Genomic DNA, 15,960 nt, shown 5'->3' with positions numbered 1-15,960 from the left:
TACATGGTAATAAGGCATGTTAAAAAATTTCCTTTTAAATTGATTTGTTATGTTTTTTAAACCAAATAATATTTTGAAGTACAATTTCAACCTTTACACATTTCTTTTGTTTTTTATTTTATTTTTTGCGCTAAAGGTGCATCAAAACATGTACATTAAAACTTGTTTTAATGCAGGCTTTTCAAAACAACACATGCCCCCTTTTTTTAAAACTGTAGCACGTTTTTTAGCATCGGTCGCGGTGGTAACATCTCCGATGCTCATAGAATTCCTCTGAGCGTTGTAACTGTTTACCGCTACAGTTTTGTAAAAAGGGGGGATAGTTTCAGGTCCAATATTTATAGGTGGGGTTTACTCTGTTGAGCTGAAGGTAAAACTGCTAATCTGATATCTGATTAATGTTATGTCTAATATGTATTTCCTTAATTTTTTGGTATTTTCATTTGCTATCCTATGGAAATTTCTTGGCACAGTATTATTGAATGCATTACGAGGCTCTTTAAAAAAAAATAGAAAGATATCCAAAAGACAGCATAAACCGGCAATTGTATATTTTAATTGCCAAAATATAGAGAGGGGGGACCCAGGTCCATATCCCACTTCAACCACTACATTTATGATGGAAAATATGAGCCCACCAAAACCACCCAAAAACCTACTGTACTACCATATAGGTGATGCCTGCAGCCATAACGGCTTTTGGGGTGACAGGTGGGTATAGTAGTTTTGCAGGCATTTAGGAGAGCTCACCATACATTATAAGGGGGTTATGGTGAGATTTACAACTGGCACACTTTGTATGAAATTCACACGAGTGCCCTCTAAGGTGCCCCACTGCTCTGCAGGCATGTTTGTGTGGCGACTGTAGTATAATTGCTGGCCTCACTTATGTCCAAATGGATTGGTTTTGGACATTATTTTTTTGAAAATGGCCAAAAGTTAGACGTCCTAAGGGCCAAAACATCTAAATAGGTTATTTTCAAAAAAGGATAGATGTCTAGCAGATTCAAAAATGGATATTTTCTCCACTCTATTTTTGTACCCACTTTATACTGTCAAAAATCATACCCATTTGGAGTAAGAGTTCTGAAGAAATTACTACTACTACTATTATTTATTTCTAGAATGCTACCAGACATATGCTGCACTGGACAGAGTCATGAAGGAGGCAGGCTCTGCTCAAATGAGCTTATAGTCTAAATCAAAATAAACAGGATGTCAGGGTAGGGGTTACAGTTAGAGGGGATGGTTAAACTGCTGGCTAGGGTTGTGAAGAGAAGGTACAGATAAAAGCAACATATCTGAGGAATGGTATTATCTGAGAGGCGTAAAAAGAGAGACAAGAGAGGATGGATACTGAGAGGCTGCAGAATAATAGGAGTTTGAACTGTATGCAAAGACGAATAGGGAGCCAGTGAAGTTTTATAAGGAGAGGGATAAGGTGAGTGTAGTGAGGTTGTCAAAAGATAAGTCATGCAGCAGAGCAGGCAAGAAATATCAGGGTGCTCAGGACATCGTCACTGCACACAGCAGTTGCAGGTTAGTAGCTAAAATTGTTCTGCTACACTAAGTGCACCGTTTAAAGCCTTTGACACCAAGGGAAACACTGCCAGGTAAAAGGACTCAGGCCTAGATGCACTAAACAGGGTCGGTAAGACCATGTGGGTCAGCTGCGGTCCGATTTTTGCCCGATTCCAAAAGAACCACTGATGCTCAAACAAGTTTGCTTGCAAATGATTTAAGCAGAGGTTTGTCATAATCCCTGTCTGATCCCGATATTGAATCACTGTATGAGTGACTCTCACACACACGCAGAGCCGGCAGGGTAAGCAAGAATAGCTGAGAGGCAGGGGAAGCCTTGAAGCCACTCAGAGTTTGGGGCAGGAAACTTTTTCTTTTTTTTTTAATTGGACACTGATGTTGTGCATGTTACCCACACACATTACTATTTTTTTTAGAACTTTTGATGCTCACACTAAAAAAAAAAAAAAAAATTGCAAGCACATGGCCTAGCCTTAGAAGGAGCATTGGTTGACAATTGAGATCATTATTAATGAGGACCTATACACATGCTTCAAATTGTGACAAGCCTTCAGTAAAGGAAGATCTTGCTTGACGAACTTGCTGCACTTCTTCAAGGGAGTAAACAAGCAGATAGATAAGGGTGACCTGGTCGACATTGTATATCTGGATTTTCAGAATGCGTTCGACAAGGTCCTGCATGAACGACTACTTCGAAAAATTGCAAGCCATGGAATCAAGGATGAAATACTCACGTGGATTAAAAACTGGCTGGCGGATAGGAAACAGAGAGTGGGGTAAATGGACAATACTCGGACTGGAAAAGTGTCACGAGTGGAGTACCGCAGGGTTCAGTGCTTAGACCCGTGCTCTTCAACATATTTATAAACGACCTGGAAATTGGTACGACGAGTGAGGTGATTAAATTTGCAGATGATACTAAGTTATTCAGAGTAGTGAAGACGCAGGAGGATTGCAAAGACCTGCAACGTGACATAAACACCTACAAGAAATGGACCATGACATGGCAAATGAGGTTTAATGTGGATAAGTGTAAGGTGATGCATATCGGTAACAAAAATCTTATACACGAATACAGGATGTCTGGGGAAGTACTTGGAGAGACCCCCAAGGAAAGAGACTTGGGAGTACTGGTCAACGTCGAAGCCATCTGCGCAATGCGAGGTGGCAGCGAAAAGGGTGAACAGAATGTTAGGAATGATTAAAAAGGGGATCATGAACAGATCGGAGAAGGTTATCATGCTGCTGTACATGGTTATGGTACACCCCCACCTTGAATACTGCATCCAGCATTGGTCGCCGTACATGAAGAAGGACACAGTACTATTCGAAAGGGTCCAGAGAAGAGCAACTAAAATGGTTAAGGGGCTGGAGGAGTTGCCGTACATTGAGAGATTAGAGAAACTGGGCCTCTTCTCCCTTGAAAACAGGAGACTGAGAGGGGACATGATCGAAGCATTCAAGATAATGAAGGGAATAGATTTAGTAGATAGAGACAGGTTGTTCATCCTCACCAAGGTAGAGAGAATGAGAAGGCACTCGCTAAAGTTAAAAGGGGTTAGATTTTGTACAAATGTAAGGAAGTTCTTCTTCACCCAGAGAGTGGTAGACAACTGGAACGCTCTTCCGGAGTCTGTTATAGGGGAAAACACCCTCTAGGGATTCAAGACAAAGTTAGACAAGTTCTTGCTGAACCAGAAAGTACACAGGTGAGGCTGGTCTCAGTTAGGTTTTTGACCTATGGCCGCCGCATGAGCGGACTGCTGGGCATGATGGACCACTGGTCTGACCCAGCAGCAGCAATTCTTATGTTCTTATGTCAATATTCAGTCATTGAGCAGTGAGCATTTTGCTCACTATTGACAGTGATATTTTCAGATATTCAAAGCCGGGACCTGGGTGGGCTTCAACTTTGAATATCTTTATTTTTTATTTATTTAAAAATGTATTGTCTGCAGCATCCAACAATTCTGCGAGGCATACAATAAAACATACACAATAAAATTAAACAAACTGCAAATTCATAAAAACAAAAACATTCAGGAAAATTTTCTCTCAAACAACATCGTCTCTACCAGTTTCCTAAACTGCAAAACACTAGATGCTCTCTTTGTCTCAAAAGGTAATGCATTCCATGATAACAAATCCTACATTAGCTATTTTTTAAGCTGGTTAAGACATAGTCCCTGTTTAACTAAGCTGCAGTAGAGGTTTCTACCGCGGTCTGTGGTGCTAAAGGTTTTGGCACTGCTCTGACACTCATGAGTGTCGGAGCATTTAGCACTTCGGGCCACAGTAGAAACCTTAGTAAAAGTCAATATTCATCAGTTAAACGACCATGGGTTATCCCATAAAGATAGGGCAGACTTTTATATGGTCCCATTTATGCAGAGGCCAAGTGCTGACTCCACCCCTAGAACAGTCAGTTTTGAGTTAAGCACTAACTGTGATGTTCAGCAGCAGTTAGTCGGTTAAGTACTGCTGAAAATTAGCTGCTAGCCCCAAACAAACAATTTAACCAGTCAGCATTTTGTTGGCCTAAAGTTTGATGCCAAAAAATTGGGTGCTAAGCTAGTATTGTATAACAGCAAAACTGGTTACCAAATCTGTTATGAAATACTTGTGTGAGTCTGCAGTTGTACTTAACCATTAGGAGTGCCCACTTATGTCATATTTATGGCTGGTATAAATGCTGGCACCTAAAATCAGCAGTTGGGCAGGTAAATGAAACTATATTATAAAGTTTGCCCTCAAATAATTAAAGCCATACATAAATGCGCACAGCCTAGAACAGCTCAGATTATACCTTATGGAGAGTAGGAATCATCAGACTGCCAGTCAGGTAACATAACCTTAACTGGCTGTAATGCTCATTAATCCCGGTTATTCTGTTCTCATAATGTGTGGTAAGTTTCAGTTCTATTTCAGTGGTATTCTTATTCTTCTTATTTTCTTATTAATTCTTTATAAATTGCTCATGATAATAAGGATAGCAGAAAACATATCTTGCAGCATCACCTCAACCGATGTGTGCCCCGTTTCAAATTCTTTCATCAGGGAATGAGGTGCAATGATGTAATAAAGCTAGCATTTCAACTTCATGACATAGCACAGATTATTTATTTTAAAAATTTCTATACCGTTTAAAACTAAATGGTTTATATAATTTACATACATAATTTTAAAACAAAAAGATGATAAAATAAACATACAAACAATCTTCAGAAATCATGACTACAAAATAACGCCATAACTTGCATAGTAAAGATCATGAATAGTTCATTAACTCTGCCGGAGAGGAAAATTATTGGCTAGAGAAAGGCACCTACAAATAACTGCATCTTAAGTAATTTTCTAAACATGCCCTTTTCATGGCATTTTCGTATCTGACCTACCAGGGAGTTCCATAATTAATAAGGATTGCAGCCAGTTAGGGTTATTTTACCTGATTGGCAGGCTGATGATCCTTACTCTCCATAAGGTGTAATCTGCACTGGTCTAGGCTGTGTGCAATTATGATATATGTTCAGTAGCTAAGATTCTATTTAGATATTGACTTCTCAAATTAAAACACCAATGGGCTGCCCATGCCCCTCCCATGAGAACTCCCTCGTTGCAGTTATGCGCTAGAATACCTAGGCACCAAGTTATAAAAATGTGTTTAAGTGGCACCTAACTGTCGTTTCAGCCCCATTTTGGTACTTAACAGCTGTTAACTCCTATTGCTACACCAGAGGTCTGGTACCTAGTTTCAGTCTGCTTAATAGCTGTGGCAGCAGATAGCAGTAAATATGTATCTATTAATTTAAACGCTGAACACCTTCACTAAATTTTACCCCTCTATATTTTTTAAATATAATATTATAAATTTGAGCAATCAAAGACTGAAGTTATATGAATAACAAGGATGTATTGTAAACCTTTGACTGGTAGTAATGGTTTCATTTTAAAAATCCCTTAATTTAATCAATTCATGACTTTTTCATAAGTTCTCTTCTTTTTGCATATGTTAATATCAGGTATTTTATTTTTCTATTTTAACTGTAGAAAAGGGAAGTACTAACGAGGATGAGTCAGCCTCAATGACAGGGAATTCTTCTAGTTCAGATTTACTGAAGTGATTAGGCACTATTTGTCTAATTAAATGCTCAAAACACATCATTATTGAAAGGAATACACTTAGTACTTGTGCTGAGCAGTGTTAACTGAAATGTAACGGCACATCATTTGACTTTTTAACATTTTATTATATTTAATAAGTATTTCTGTGCTTAATTAAATGATCTTATTTTTCACGCTTAATTTAACAAGAGTTCATTTGAGTTTCAGAGTCTGCATCATATATTCTGTACTAGAGCAGTGGTATAGACACATGAAGCTTCTGTTACTCAGCTGCTGTGCTTTTGCATTTCTGATCTGGACATATATACTGGGTCTCATGCAAAGCCTCCAATAAGGAGCTTAAAAAAAAGGGCACTTAAATGGTGAAGGACCATACAGTAGTTATCAACATGGGCTATTGTAGATGAATAATTTTACCACTAACTTATACTATTTTAGCACAGGTCCATTTTTGCAATGAGACCTAGGGCTCCTTTTACTAAGGTGCGCTGTTTTAACGTGCGCTAAATATTAACACATGCTACTGGATTAGCGATGGGGAGCAGCCAGCACCTGCACTGGAGACCTGGATGCAAAAGCCCACAGCCCTACTGTGACTGAGTTCAAAAAAGCGTGGGATGAACACAGAAGATTTAGAATCAGAAAATAATATTAAATATTGAACTAGGCCAGTTACTGGGCAGACTTGCACGGTCTGTGTCTGTGTATGGCCGTTTGGTGGAGGATGGGCAGGGGAGGGCTTCAATGGCTGGGAGGGTGTAGATGGGCTGGAGTAAGTCTTAACAGAGATTTCGGCAGTTGGAACCCAAGCACAGTACCGGGTAAAGCTTTGGATTCTTGCCCAGAAATAGCTAAGAAGAAAAAAAAAAAAAATTTAAATTGAATCAGGTTGGGCAGACTGAATGGACCATTCGGGTCTTTATCTGCCGTCATCTATTATGTTACTATGTTACTATTTTACTATGGAGGCTCTGAGATGGCCTGCCTTTTCTCCTCGGCCTTCTACCTTCGGCCATTGGGTCCTCCTGCCTCTGTGAATTTTACCTTCGGCTGCTTTGGGACTGGCGATTGAGTGGTGGCTGAGCTGCCTTATTGACTGATTCATTTCACTCCCTGTTTATTTTTCTTTCCTCTTCTTTCATTTGTTTGTGTTTTGTTATTACTTATTTTCAAGCTTTTGCCTACATCTTTAGTCAGTTTTTTATTCTTTAATTTTCCTTTTGTTTTTGATCTGATTTGAATTTATTGGTTTAAAATTAATTTAATCTGGCTGAATAAATGTTTAATATGGTGCTTTAGTTGTGAGCCTTGTTGGACAGATAGGGAAGTTTTAAGCACCTAGTTGTAACCCGTTCTGGGTTCCTGAGGAGGACAGGCTATAAAAATGAACAAATAAATAAATGAGAACCCAGTTTGAGTCCTGCTGTTATTTCCTATGGTATTGGACGTTACTTCATCCTCCATTACCTCAGAACTCCTTTTACAATGCCATGCTAGCACTTCTCACATGGCAAATATGAGAAACCCATAGGAATTGAAGGGGCTTTGATGCATCTGCCTTATGGGAATTGTTACTGTGGCTTTGCAAAAGGAGCCCTTGGATTTTAAGCTCTCTAGGACAGGGAAATTCTTAGGAGCTCATTTAAAAAAAAAAAAAAAAAAAAAAGGTATCCAGAGAGTGGCCTAAAGGGGCATATGGACATTTTTCTTGCCAAATATTTCCAATTCGCTATTTTCAAAACCTATTTTCGGGCTCTGTCCCAGTTATCACATAATTTAACAATTGCCTTTAATTTCTGATTCACCCTCATATATGAGACATGGAAGTCCAATGTACATACAGTATGTTGGTTCTGTCTAGCATGAACATCCATTTTACAAATTAAACTGTCTTGCCCAAACTATGACTAGAGCAAAACAATAATTATAATAATAATAATAATAATAATAACTTTATTCTTCTATACCGCCATAATCAAATGACTTCTAGGTGGTTCACATCGAAGAGAGCTGGACAATCAGCGAATTACAATATGCAAATTATTAAAATACAACATTTTACACAAGAGTGGACATAATAGCAGTATTAGATTTAGTGAAACTTCTGTTTAGGAGATAAATCTATGAAACAATGCAGTTTTTATTTCTTTCCTAAAGGCGCCGTAGGTCAGTCTAGCTCTATTAATGTAGTTGCCTAACCAAAATTGCTGTTTACTTGCTTGGTACATAAGAGTCCTAGTCAAAAAGGATTTGTATTTACAGCCAGTAATGCTTGGGTATGCAAACGGATTACAGTTTCTGGTTATCCTTGTAGGACTATATAGCACAAAATGAAATAAAAGATAGGTGGGAGCTAGTCCTCAAACCAGCTTGAAACAAACACATTCGTGCCTCCATTGGTAACCAGTGAAGCAGTCTGTAGTAGAGACTAACATGGTCGCTTTTTTTCAATTCAAATATCAAGCGGACAGCCGTGTTCTGAACAATTCTTAATTTCCTTACTGTTTTTCTAGGTATGCCCAAATAGACGATGTTACAGTAGTCTAATATAGATGGCACCAAAGATTGCACCAGTAATCTAAATGATAAAGGGTCAAAGTAATTTTTAATGGTCTTTAATTTCCATAGTGTAAAAAAGCACTTCTTTACCACTATATTTGTGTGTTCAACCATAGTCAAATGTGTGTCTAATGTGACTCCTAGTATTTTTATAGTTTTAGAAATCGGGTAATTGGTGTCATTGTGGCATCATGGGAGCACCCTATTATAAAGTGGTCACATAAACATCCCTGTGTAGTAGTGCTGCCCGATTCAGGAAAATAATTTTGATTCGATTTGATTCAGCCTATTGAATTGGTTTTTCGATTTGATTCAATTTTCCTGCCCAATTGGGTGTTTTTTTCAAACATCCTGGTGGGTTTATTTTATAGCCTCTTCACCCCCTTTGCCTTCTCCTAACCACACTGACGCTGTGGTGTAAACAAAATAAACAAACAAAAAAGACTTTTCCTCTCTCTGTTAAATCCTAGCTCACGTTTGCGGTCTAACACCATCCAGCTCTGGAAAAAAGCTGTGTGGCAAGAGCCCCAAAGCCCTTTAAATCTCTATGGGTTTTGAGGCATTTATTTGTAAAGAGTGTGTGTGTGTGTGGTGTGTGTATGTGTGTGTATATGTGTGGGGGTAACATTCCATTATCCCAGGTACAAAAAAAATAAGTACCTGTATATAATATGTAAACCACTTTGGTTGTACCATAGAAAGAAGTACATCGAGTTCCATCCCCTTTCCTTTTCCAGGTAGTGTGGTTTATAAATATTTTAAATAAATAAACATTAGGTCAGTGCCATTAATGCAAAAAAATAGAAAAAAGCCACTTTTACTGCCATGGTAAACATGGCCTTAGCATGCGAGAAAGACACATAGTTAAGTGCATTAGGGCCACTTTTTACCACAGCTGTATAAAAGGACCCCTTAGAGACCAGTATGCTAAAATGCTTAGTCATTTCGGAAAAGCATATTTCCTGAAAAAAAGGTGAAAAGCTGGCTATGCTATTTCTGATTTTTTTTTTTTTGCTTAAAAATACTTTTACAAACTGACTTCACAAAATGTCTCACATCGTAGTAAACTTTCATGTATAATCCGCTACCCATGAATGTTTATTCAAATTCCTCATTAATGAACCACTCTGATGCACAAATAAATAAACCGGTTGCTTAATGGGAAAATTTGTGAAAACTGGCATGCTAAAAATGGTTTTGCAAGGCCAGGTTTGCAAAACAAATAATTAGATTCTGGTGTAACTAGAATTAGAAGGAAGGAAGGAATAATGTAGAAATTCAATGTTCCAAGGCAAAATGGAGGAGAAAAATGTGTTCAAATTAACATACATATGAAAACTATAGAATCTGATGTAACTAGAATCAGTAGGAAGGGAAATTATGTAGAAATTCAATGTTCCCCCACATCAGTTGAACATAAAGGGGCTGATATACAGATCATGAGTTTTAGATGGGCTGACTCCTGTGATTATTGACCAGCATGAATATTCAATGCCAGGCCATTTCCGGTGACCAATATTGAATATCTGGCCTATTTTTGGCTCCTAAAAACTTAGCTGGCCATGTCAGCATTCAGTACTGGTCAGCTAAGTTGATAGCAGCCAAAGATAGGGAAGTGTGTGGTACAATGGCTAAATCTACTGCCTCAGTACCCTGAGGCTCCAGGTTCAAATCCCCCACTGCTCCTTGTGACTTGAGCAAGTCATTCAATCCCCCATTGCTTCAGGTACATTAGATAGAGTGTGAGCCCACCGGGACAGATAGGGAAAATGCTTGAGTACCTGCATGTTAACCACATGGAGGGGCATAATTAAAACAAACATCTGTCTGTTTTGGACCTAGTGCACTAGTTGCCCAAACTCAGCTGTGTCCAAAGTCCATTCTCAAAAAATACGTCCCCCAATTTTTTTTCGAAAATCATCTACTTCTATGTCTAGCCATTTGATCATCCAGACCACAAGTATGTCTGTTTTTATACTACATTCTCGTCCCAAAAATTGTCCAAGTCCCAAATGCCTAGAACAAGACCTTTTGGACGTGGGAGGGGGCAGTTAAATAGTGTTCAATATCAGATAGAAAGGTCTGAACCTTACACCAACCTTATATCTCTAAACCTGACCTAGCCCAGCTCCTCTATGCCTATGTACTCTCTAGGATGGACTACTATAACTCCATATTTAATGGAATAACCACAAAAGAACTCAAATGCCTCCAGCATGTCCATCTCCCCAGCAATCCACGTAAAACATTGGCTACCTGTCAACAAATGCTGCATATTCAAAGCACTGGCAATAGCTTACAAAAGATTCCACATCTTCACCCCTGCTTACATCACATTCAAGTTACATCAGTACACTCACAAGAGAGGAGTCTGAGGCACCTGAGCCAATCAGGGCCTTAGGCTCCTCCCTGTGCATCACATGATGCACCGGGGCAGGGCCTAAGGCCTACATTCACGTTGCGTCATGGAGAAGGAGCAGGAGCAGGAGGACTTTGCGGTTCCTCCTGCTCCCGAAGACAGCGCTGGAGGCCTAAGGAGCAGGAGGGACTGAGCACCCCTCCTGCTCCCAACTTTTAGGTACAGGGGAGGTGTCGGGTCAGGCCAGGGGTAGGCCGGTCGGAGGGGGGTGTGTGGGTCAGCCGGTTGCAGTCATTTGGTGGCAGGAGGGAGTTGGCATCTCTCCTGCCATATTCGCGCAGGCAGCGTCGGGTGAAATGGCTGGGGTGTCGGGGATGCTCATAGGGGGAGACTTTTTTTCTTTTTTTTTAATTGTCCTGATGTTTTGTGGCCCATTAAATAAAATGAAGAAAAAAAAAAAACCGGCCGAAGTCCTGACAGCAATGACAGGAGGCTGCTTCTCCTGTCACTACAGTCAGGGCTCTCCCCCAACTCAATCCGATTCGTGCAGTCGGTTGGAGGCGTGCCTATGATCACCTCCATTTGCATGAAGATGGTTGGGGAATCAGATGGCCTGCTTCCAATCGCTCATGGATCGGACACGGATCGGGAGGTTAGTGAATCTAGTGCCTAACTTTAGGTGTCTTTATAGAATCTTGTAAGTGCAAAATTCTATATCAGCAGTTCCACACAGAACTAATGTTATAGAATTCTAGTGTAAGTCTGTATTTTTGCGCCTAACTTTAGGAAAGAGATTTTACACCAGTTTAAAGACTGGTGTACATGCTTACATCGAAGAAATGATAGGCAAGTAAATGACAGTATTCTATAACACTGATCCTAATTGCTTGGCCTGCTCCTGACCTACCTATGCTCCTCCCAGGCTCATGTCCCCTTTGGAGTTGCCCGCTGTAGAAATTAGGTGCTCATTTTATAGAACAAGGGCACAGTGGTGTAGTAACGGTGTGGACCATCCTGGATGCAGTCTTCGCAAGGGTCGCTGGCACCTCTCCTCCCCTATGCCCCCCACCACGTACCTTTTTAAAAGTTTGCTGGTGCAAGCAGCATCTTCCACCTGCTGTTCGTGCCGGTCTTGGCTCCCTTCTGATGTCACATCCTGGCTGTGAGACCAGGACGTGACATCAAAAGGTTTCCAAGGCTGGCGCGAGCAACAAGTGGAAGATGCTGCTTGCACTGGTGAACATTTCAAGAGGTACGTGGAGGACAGGGCGGGGGCACATGGCACGGCATGGTAGAGTGGGGGCACACAGTGTGGCGATGCCAGGCATCACCACTCCAGGCACCAATCTCCCTCGCTACACCACTGCAGGAGCATAAACTGGTTACACACATAACTACAAATTATTATCAATTAGTGATTGTTAAGGCCAATTATTGATACTTTATTACCAATTAAGTGCCAATTTAGAGCTAATTAGCAAATTAAGGGCTCCTTTTACTAAGGTGCGCTAGGGCTTTAATGTGCGGAATAGAATGCCATGCGTGCTAGACCTTAACGCCAGCATTGATCTTGCGTTAGTTCTAGTAGCCTAGCGCGTGGTATAGCACGTGGTAATTTCCTGTTTTAATGTAAATTTTATATTGTACACCGCTTAGAAACCTGATTAAGCGGTCTAAATTTTTTTTTAATAAACTTGATAAAAGGAGCCCTAAGTTATGCAAGTAACTGACCCTATTATATATCTGTGCACCCAGCTGTGTGCCTATCTTCGTGAGTCTTTATAGAATTTGGGGGTTTAATAAAATGAAGGTCTACATTCCTTGATCAAAGTTGCAAATGAAGCACCACACACAAGAATGACAAAAAAAACCTCAGCTCAATAAATTTATCTACAGGTTAGAATGAATATTAAGATTTGCTTCAACTTTTTAGCAAAGCAGAAGCATGTGATTTGAAGTTGAACTGACAATTTGAAGGATGAACAGAATTTGAAAACTTTCAAAGAACGAATAAAATGATAAAAGGGATGGAACTCCTCCTATATGAGGAAAGGCTAAAGAGATTAGGGTTCTTCAGCTTGGAAAGGAAATGACTGGGGGGTAGGGGTGGGGGTGGGGGAATATAAGAGATCTACAAAATTCTGAGTGGTGTAGAGCGGGTAAAAGTGAATTGATTTTTTACTTTTTCAAAAAGTATAAAGACTAAAGGACACTCAATGAAGTTACATGGAAATACATATAGAACAAATAGGAGGATATTTTTTCACTCAATGAATAGTTAAGCTCTGGTTGCCAGAGGATGTGGTAAGAACAGTTAGCGTAGATAATTTTTTTATAAGGTGTGGGCACGTTATTGGAGAAAAAAGTCCATAGTCTGCTACTGGTATTAGTAGCATGGAATGTTGCTACAATTTGGGTTTCTGCCAGGTACTTGTGACCTGGATTGGCCATTATGGAAACAGGATACTGGGCTAGATGAACTATTTGTCTGATCCAATATGGCTATTCATGTTTGTTTTTTTAATATTCTTAGCTAATGTGACCATTTGTCTTTGGGAGGCATAGCCTTATGATTAAAATAGTGAACCGAGAATCAGGGACGCCTACTTCAAATCCCACTGCTACTCCTTGTGACCATGAAATAGTCACTTATTTTTATTTATTTCTTTAAAACATTTATTACCCGTAACATCCAATATTTCTGCGCGGGGTACAATAAACCATACACAATAAAATTAAAACATACAGTCAAACACAATAAAATCATAAAATCAAATGTATAATGCAAAGACATTCTAGAAAACTCTCAAATAATGTGATAGTCTTCACAAATTTCCTGTATTTATTTATTTATGCTGTATCATTGTGTTCACCTTGCCTATTGCCATTCACTGTAATTTTGCATCTTTTAGTAATGTTTCTTTTTCACCATAACCAATCCAAGTTTCAAATTTTCATTGCCTCTGGTACAAACTTAGCCCCTCTTTTATTAAGCCGCGCTGGCCGGCTAAGTTTAGTGGGCAAACTGGACCACATAAATAGTAGTCAAATTTTTGTCCGCTATTAACTTAACTGGTCAGTGCTTAATATACACTTAGCCAGTTACAATTAGAGCCGGCCCCAAAAACCCTGGATGTTTAATGCTGGTTGCCAGAAATGGCCTGGCATTGAATATCCAGGTTGAGTGCCAGCGCTGGCTAAAAATCACCTGAATAGTACTTAGGCAAATTTTTCTCTCGTACTAAGACTAAATGCTCTGACGCTGCTCTGACACTCTTAGAATTCCTTCGAGTGTCAGAGCATTTAGTGCACTGAGCCACAGTAGAAACCTCTACCGCGGCTTTGAAAAAGGAGGCCTTAGATTGTAAAGCCTTTCAGGGAAATACCTACTGTACTGAATATAGCTCTTTCCGAGCTGCAACTAACAAACATAAACATAATATAAAATCAATTTCTAGACCGCATAGTCGGAATGTTCTTTGCGGTTTACAAAAGATTAAAATAAGCTTTCACCAAGAAAGAAGAACTCAGGGAAGAAGATTAATTACCAAAGAATTTTGAGAACAAATAAGTTTTCAGTTGTCTTCTGAAATGTAAGTAGGAAACTGAAGTAAGAGCTACTTAAAATCTTTATCCCAGGCTGCTGCTTGATAAGAGAGTGTTCTTTCATGGTATCTTTTAAATTTGCAGCCCTTCACTGGAGGGAAAACAAATAAAGCATGAGATTTTCGAGAATACTTTTTAGTGAAAATTGAGAATAAATCAATTAGATAAGATGGGGATAAACCTACAAAGACTTTATAATAAATACAACCCAACTTGAAAATCAAACGTGCCTCCACTGGTAACCAATGCAGTTCCCAATAGAAGGTAGTTACATGTTCAAACTTTTTTGGCCAAAGATAAGCCTGGCTGCAGTGTTCTGAATAGTCCGCAGTCTAGAGATATTTTTGTTGACACCAACCAGGTAGACAATATTGCAATAGTCTAGTTGACTAAGCACCAAAAATTGAACCAATCAAAATAGGCTCTGAGAGTGCACAGCTTCCATAATATATGGAAGCCCTTGCAAACAACTGTGACAACTTGATTCTACATAGTTAGATTTTGTTCGATGGTAACTCCTAATATTTTAATAGCAGAATGGATTGAATATTGTATAGTTTTAAAGGTACTAGAAGTCTCCAATATGTTCTGTCAAGGTGAGACAAAAAAAATTTTGTCTTCTTGGAGTTAAGCTTTAATTTAGATTCCATCATCCATCCCTCAATCCAACAAAAGTAAGAGCTAAATCCAAATCACTATTGGATAGGAAATATATTTTCTTTCATTAGAACAACCCCTGCAATCTCTAAGTTGCTTATAGGGAAATGCTCCGATATCTAAATTTTTATGTTCAAAATCATTGAATATCTTAATTCATTCACTTGTAATGTCTAAATTAGACTACTGTAATGTTCTATTTACAGGTTTGCCACAGAAAGAAATTAAACGATTACAAATAATCCAGAACTCCGCAATTAAATTAATCTATAAGGCTAAAAAATTCGATCATGTCACACCCCTGCTTAAGAAAGCCCACTGGCTCCCAGTAGCACATAGAATAGTATTTAAACAATGTTTACTCATTTTTAAAGCTTTAGAACACAAAACTCCTGCCTTTATATTTAGACTTTTAATACCCTATACTTCCTCTAGATCTCTTAGATCTCAAGATCAGCAACTTTTAGCTATTCCCTCACTAAAAGTTATTAACACAAGGCGTAACACTATCTTTTCTATAACAGCCCCTCAATCTTGGAACAATCTTCCATTGTACCTAAGACAGGAAAAAAACTTAACAAAATTTAAGTCAGAACTTAAAAGTTTTCTATATATTGACGCCTTTAATAACTGATTTTTCTTTTTTTCTCTCCGCATCCATAATTTAAAAGGTCAATTGTCTTTGTCCCCCTTCCTATTGTTTTTCCCCTGAATTTAATTAAATATTTTAAATCTGAATTAGTGATTGTATTATCGAATGTAACCATTAAATAATTTTTCCTTATGTTTCACTATAACCTATTTAAATTACCTTTAAATGTAATGTTTTTTGTGTTATTTGTATTTTAGATAATTGTTTGTTTAATTTAATAATTGCAAGTGTGTCACCAACTATTTTATTTGTACATCGCCTTGAATTTTGAATTGGCGATAAATCAAAAATACCTAATAAACTTGGAAACTTGGAATAGACATATGCACCCTGCAACACAGCATTTGGGCTTATTTTCAGTAAACTTGGATTGGTTACAGTGAAAAAGAAACATTACCACAAGATGCAAAATTATAGTGACTGGCAAATAGGCAAGGTGAACACAAGGATACAGCATAATTGT

The sequence above is a fragment of the Geotrypetes seraphini genome, chromosome 6 (genome assembly GCF_902459505.1).
Source record: "Geotrypetes seraphini chromosome 6, aGeoSer1.1, whole genome shotgun sequence".
Lineage (NCBI taxonomy): Eukaryota > Metazoa > Chordata > Amphibia > Gymnophiona > Dermophiidae > Geotrypetes > Geotrypetes seraphini.
This window is presented reverse-complemented; position numbering follows the sequence as displayed.